The sequence below is a fragment of the Nerophis lumbriciformis genome, linkage group LG02, assembly GCF_033978685.3.
Source record: "Nerophis lumbriciformis linkage group LG02, RoL_Nlum_v2.1, whole genome shotgun sequence".
NCBI classification, from domain to species: Eukaryota; Metazoa; Chordata; class Actinopteri; order Syngnathiformes; family Syngnathidae; genus Nerophis; species Nerophis lumbriciformis.
In genome coordinates this window covers 45,551,947-45,559,471 of record NC_084549.2, presented here as the reverse complement: position 1 = coordinate 45,559,471, position 7,525 = coordinate 45,551,947, and positions in this window count along the sequence as shown.

Sequence of the window (7,525 nt, the reverse complement as noted above, 5' to 3'; positions counted from 1 at the left end):
ATGAAATAAAAGTACCAACAACAAAAATAATCTTCCAGTAAACCGTCTGAATAAAAAACTAAATCATGCATGTTGTTTTTTTGCACTAACCTTTTTAAATGTGTGGATGCATTCTGCATTTGATTGTGCCATCAGTTGTGCCTTTCAATAATCAGGTGCTGATTAGCTGACAACGAAAAACAGTTTTCCCAATTTTTTATACTACTTATTTTTTTCTGCCTTGCACCTGCTGGTATCTTAACAGCGGTGCTGCTGTGCACAAGTGGGTATTAAGAACCTATGTCTATCATGCCAATTTTTTTTGTTTTTACTGTTATTTAAAAAAAAATAAAACAAATAAATGCAAATAAAAGACCCTTTTATGTCACATTTAGGTCATAAAAATGCTGATATGAGTGGGCACTCCCTTATTTAAGATTTTGTGTTTAAATATGCAATTAAAATAAAGTAAAATGTTAAGACAGGGGATTTTTACAAAGCAGACACTCTAGCTGTATCTTGCATGACTACCATGCGCCGTAGGTATTCTAGTCTGATATACACATGTATTTATCCTGTTATTGATTGTGGCGGTGAAATACACTTTTACTTAATGTCAATGCAAACATCACATGCCTGGACATTTGCAGGAGTTGTGTATGTATGTATAAAAAAAAAAAATAAAAAAAAAATAAATAAAAATAAATATATATATATATATATATATATATATATATATATGTATGTGTGTGTGTATGTGTGCATATATATGTGTGTGTATTTGTATATACGTGTATGTACATACATATACAGTATGTGTGTATGTATATATGTGTGTGTATATACAGTATATATACATATATATACACACACATATGCGTGTATATGTACATGTATACATACAGTATACGTTATATATGTATATAAAAGGGACAAGTGGTAGAAAATGGATGGATATATAGTATATATATATATATATATATATATATATATATATATGAATAAGTGTGTGTATATGGACATATATATATATATATATATATGTAAATAAATACACAGTACACAATCGTAACATAAACCTTCGATGTGTGTTCAAAATAAAACGGTCAGACAAAAATATGTTTTTATTTTGTTGGTAATAACTTTGCCTCCACTCCACAGAGTATTGTTTCATTCTGTTTTATTTTATTTTTGTCTCAACCTGAGGTCTGTTTTCCCACTTTGCATCCCCTCCATTGCAGACGTTCTCTCATCTCCATCTGCTTTGGAATACAGATAAAAACTGTACATAATATATACACACATACATGCATGCTCAAGCATATGGACATCACACACACAGACACACACGCACACACAGGCATGCAAACGCACACACACACACACACACGCACTTACCCCATGTGTCTTGTCCTCCCTTTTTTCACCATTTCCCTTTTATTCCCCTCCTCTCTCAGCATTTGCTTGGAAAATGTTTGAACTCCTCAGTTTGCTAAGATGTTGCTGAAACAGAATATAAATTAGCAACCCCCCACCCCCCATCTGTCCTAATGCTGCTGCTGCTTATGCTTAAGATGCTCTGCCCCCCTTCCCAGCCACCGACGCCACCACCGCCAACCCCTCAACAATGAGTACCAAGTGTACATGTTTATGTATGTATTTGAGTGTGGAGCTGAATGTGTATAATGTGTGAGTGTGTGTCCCTTCACTGTGAAGCTTTTTGTAGTTTATTTTCTTTTCCATAGATAGACTGGATAGCACAGTGTTTCAATAGTGTGTGTATTGTAATGGTTATATACATTTTGGAACATACCTCTAATAACAATTTGGCTTCAAATTTTTCCTGGAATATACTTACTGAATTATCACAACGTGTTGTTAGAATAGATCTACTAAGATCCAAATTCCAAGCGCTAACAAGTTAAAGTTAAAGTTAAAGTACCAATGATTATCGCACACACACTAGGTGTGGCAAAATTACTTACTGCATTTGACCCATCACCCTTGATCACCCCCTGGGAGGTGAGGAGAACAGTGAGCAGCAGCGGTGGCCGCGCCCGGGAATCATTTTGGGTGATTTAAACCCCAATTCCAACCCTTGATACTGAGTGCCAAGCAGGGAGGTAATGGGTCCCATTTTTATAGTCTTTGGTATGACTCGGCCGGGGTTTGAACTCACAATCTACCGATCTCAGGGCGGACACATCTAACCACTAGTGTGTGCAAACTATAAAATTGTGTGTACTATTAATGGCGGTATTGTGTATGATCTACTAAGACTGTGTGTACAATTGATAACAAGTGTAAAAGTGGTGCAGAACGCCATATTTGAATGAAGTTTTTTGTGCCCAAGAAAAAACTTACTTCACTCTATATTCACAACACCATATACTTCAACAGTTCAACCAGTGCTGTTTCGTTATGTTGTAGAATATGCATCACACGCCACCTTATCTGGGCAATATACAAACCCCATTTCCATATGAGTTGGGAAATTGTGTTAAATGTAAATATAAACGGAATACAATGATTTGAAAATCATTTGCAACCCATATTCAATTGAATGCACTACAAAGACAAGATATTTAATGTTCAAACTCATAAACTTTTTTTTTTTTTTTGCAAATAATAATTAACTTAGAATCTCATGGCTGCAACACGTGCCAAAGTAGTTGGGAAAGGGCATGTTCACCACTGTGTTACATGGCCTTTCCTTTTAACAACACTCAGTAAACGTTTGGGGACTGAGGAGACATATTTTTTAAGCTTCTCAGGTGGAATTCTTTCCCATTCTTGCTTGATGTACAGCTTAAGTTGTTCAACAGTCCGGGGGTCTTCGTTGTAGTATTTTAGGCTTCATAATGCGCCACACATTTTCAATGGGAGACAGGTCTGGACTACAGGCAGGCCAGTCTAGTACCCGCACTCTTTTACTATGAAGCCACGTTGATGTAACATGTAGCTTGGCATTTTCTTGCTGAAATAAGCAGGGACGTCCATGGCAACGTTGCTTGGATGGCAACATATGTTGCTCCAAAACCTGTATGTACCTTTCAGCATTAATGGCGCCTTCACAGATGTGTAAGTTACCCATGTCTTGGGCACTAATACACCCCCATACCATCACAGATGCTGGCTTTCCAACTTTGCGCCTATAACAATCCGGATGGTTCTTTTCCTCTTTGGTCCGGAGGACACGACGTCCAGTTTCCAAAAACAATTTGAAATGTGGACTCGTCAGACCACAGAACACTTTTGCACTTTGCATCAGTCCATCTTAGATGAGCTCAGGCCCAGCGAAGCCGACAGCGTTTCTGGGTGTTGTTGATAAACGGTTTTCGCCTTGCATAGGAGAGTTTTAACTTGCACTTACAGATGTAGCGACCAACTGTAGTTACTGAGAGTGGGTTTCTGAAGTGTTCCTGAGCCCATGTGGTGATATTCTTTACACACTGATGTCGCTTGTTGATGCAGTACAGCCTGAGGGATCGAAGGTCACAGGCTTAGCTGATTACGTGCAGTGATTTCTCCAGATTATTTGAACCCTTTGATGATATTACGGACTGTAGATAGTGAAATCCCTAAATTCCTTGCAATAGCTGGTTGAGAAAGGTTTTTCTTAAACTGTTCAACAATTTGCTGACGCATTTGTTGACAAAGTGGTGACCTCGCCCCATCCTTGTTTGTGAATGACTGAGCATTTCATGGAAGCTGCTTTTATACCCAATCATGGCACCTACCTGTTCACAATTTGCCTGTTCACCTGTGGGATGTTCCAAATAAGTGTTTGATGAGCATTCCTCAACTTTATCAGTATTTATTGCCACCTTTCCCAACTTCTTTGTCACGTGTTGCTGGCATCAAATTCTAAAGTTAATGATTATTTGCCAAAAAAAAAATGTTTATCAGTTTGAACATCAAATATGTTGTCTTTGTAGCATATTCAACTGAATATGGGTTGGAAATTATTTGCAAATAATTGTATTACATTTATATTTACATCTAACACAATTTCCCAACTCATATGGAAACAGGGTTTGTACTATAGAAGTGAGATCTAGACAACAAAACCTATTTTTAGCATGCCAAATGTGTGCTGTGAGGGGCGTGCGTCTGGAATGTGTTGCGTTCGGCGGGGGAAGGAGATGACACAACGACAGGGATGAAGCTCAACAGGTTTATTTGAGCTTGATGAAGTGGTGGAGTGTGTATGCTACTGGATGTGTGTGAAGCACGACTATGTGAGGAATTAAACAATGTGAATGTTACCCGAGGTTTGTTGTGCGTGCGTGTTGAAAGAATAGTCCAAAAGTCCAGTGGGGCGAGGCTGGAAGGAAGTCCCTAAAACGTGCGAAAGGTCCGGGGCCTAGAGAGAGGCGTCAAGGTCCGTGTCCAAGCAGGGGTCGAGGATTGAGGGAGGCAGTCCAATTCCAGGGGGAGTCCAAGGAAGCGAGGCGCACAGTTCGATCCAAGGAAGCAGAAGGATTACTGCGGGAACAAAAGGGGCACATGATACAAGGGGAGAGGGAAGTACAGAGAGCAGGTATACATGGAGGGAAGCCAGAGACACGATGCTTACTGATAACAGAACTACGTTCTAGCACTGGATCTTCGGGTCCGCTGGTCTTTATGGCGTCGGCCCTCATCAGATCCAGGTGCGTTAATTGCTGATTGTCTGCAGCCGTGCAGGGCTGGAGCGGAGCGTGTAGGGGAGTGTCCAGCGGTGTTCTCAGCTGCGCTTGCAGAGGAATGAATGGCGGTATGTGCACGCGCCGTAACAGAATGATCCTAAAATGCATGCATGAATGCATTAAAATGCATGTTGCACACATTTTTTTTTACATAGGAGATACTGTATATTAAATCAGTGTCCACAGTTACACTGATGATGCACAGTTGTGTATTGTTGTCTCCTAATGACCTATGGACCATTTCATAGTCATTGGTGGCAGTGAATTTCCTACAGCTCAACCAGAACAAAACAAAGGTTTTAGTAATAGGTCCTAAGGCCAGAGAGAGAAACATTTACCAAAATTAAAATATTTAAAATCTACACAATCCATAAAAAAGCTGGGTGGGATTTTTGACTCTGAGCTGACTTGAGCCCCACATAATAAAAATATTACAAAAATAGGTTATTATCATCTTAAAAACATAGCCAGAGTCCGCCCGTATCTGCTAATGCATGCTTTTATTTCCTGTTGTTCAGACTTTTGTAATGGTCTGTTCTCTGGTCTTCCTAAAAAGAATATCAGAGCTCTACAATTATTAAAAATTCAACTGCACGTGTGCTGACCAGGACCAGAGGGTGGGAGCACATTACACCAGTTTTAAAGTCGCTGCATTGGCTCCCCGTCCGCTTCAGGGTCGATTTTAAAGTTCTATTATTAGTTTTTCAATGTCTTAATGGCCTTGCCCTTTCTTATCTATCTGACCTGCTTTTGCCGTATCAACCCTCGCAGATCCTGAAGTCCTCTAGCATCAAACTTTTATGTTTACCAAATACCAGAAGACCAAAGACCCACGTTGAGGCGGCATTTAGCCACTGTGGCCCCCACCTGTGGAACGGCCTGCCGGAGAGACTCAGGATTGCATGCACCATTGATTTTCTTAGAATAAAAGGTTAAAGACACACCTTTTTAATCAGATTTTTTACTGATCATGTTAAACTCTTCTTAGGTTTTAGAGTTTTATTCCGTTATTTTCTATTTTAATTATTGCTCTGTTACTATTATTATCTCAATGTTATGTTTTTATTCATTTATTATTGTATTATTTATATAATATTTTTACAAATATATAAAAAAAAACTTGTATATACTATTTTTTTAAATATTATATAGTTATTTTCTAGTGTGGATGCCTCAAATGTAGCCTTTTTCCACAATCCTCAGTGCCATGCCTTGTTTTGTTATTGTCAATAGTGCTGTTTGTGCATGTTTTTTTCTCTTCTTTTTTTTAGTTTTTTTTTGTTTTTGGTGTAAAGCACTCTGTGCTACATAAATAAACATTTACTGATTGATTAAAATGCATGTTGCAAGAAGTTTTCACATATAGGAGATACTCAGTACAATATTAATGATATATCGCCAAGAAAACCAAAACGACAGCAGACACCTAAACAAAATAATTGAATGTGTATTAATCAGCCCCTTAAGTCATCCAGCAGCTATACCAAATTTAACATGATATTGCTGAACAGCTGATTTATATTTTTTTTATTTCTGTAAGTGTCCAGTGCCTCTCTTTGAAGAGCGATCGCCTCCTCTCTTGCAGCCATTTGTACGTAACTGTGCCAGTTTGCACGCACATTTCAAAAGCGCTAATAATAGACAAAAAACAGACATCGCAAAACAGTTGCTGTCTTGGTAAATCACATGGTAAATCACATTGTAAAAGCTAAATGATAATATTTGCATCTCCTCCTCCCATTCTGATAATCTACATATACTCAGCATGTACATGAAGACAAACACGCTAAATGGATCCTCTGCAATCCTTTGCGCGCAAACTTAGTAAAGCAGCGTTGCGTGAGTTTATACGTGTTTTAATACACACAGACTTTTAGTAGATCAGGCCCATAATGTATTGTAGTATTTTCATTTGGATCGGCAGTGCTTTCATGCACAACAGTTCCACCAAAATGCTTTTAGTTCAAGTCCTCAGGTGTTGGAATTCAACATTCACATTACCAGTTTTTGATCCACCCTGTCTGGGGTCAACAAGTGACCGGGTATGCCTCTAGCCAAGGCCTGGGCAATTATTTTGACTCGGGGGTCACATTTAGAAAAAAAATGTGTCTGGTGGCCGGTATATCTATTTTTAGAAACACTAATACAAAACCTCACAATAATGTCTGACTGAATGCTAAAAACGTTATGACAGACCGCCTTAAAAAACGTAATGGAATTTTACATTTTTCTATGAACTGAATATTGACAAAATATGAACGTCACACCCCTTTCGATCGACATATTTTAGAATCAAGTGAAACGCAACAAAAATGCAACAAACAGTGAAATATGAACGTGAAGGGTACAAAATAACCTACTATCTGATATATCTGATATTTGCTGAATTTCCCCCAGGAATCAATCAAATACTTTGTATACTATTCTATTCTATATATCACTAAGCTTTAGAACTTTGTTGTGGAAATCTCCTTCCGCGTCTGTGGAAACGCATCCCGCCCACACTGCTTGGTGCCTCGTCTGAGCTGCTGTGACGTACATTACCATAGTAACTAATTAGATGACCATAGTAACTAATTAGATGACCATAGTAACTAATTAGATTACCAAATTAACTAATTAGATTACCATAGTAACTGGTATATCATCCATAAGCGCAGATTCCAAGCATCGCAATACTTTGTATAGTTCAAGACTTAAGGTCATTAGAAAACATGACTGCACATCATAATGGCAGCTACACTTTCCATCTTAAAGATCTAAAAAAATTATTTGGGAATGTCCGGCGGGCCAGATTGAAAAGCTCAACGGGCCGCATGTGGCCCCCGGACCTTCATTTGCCCAGGTCTGCTCTA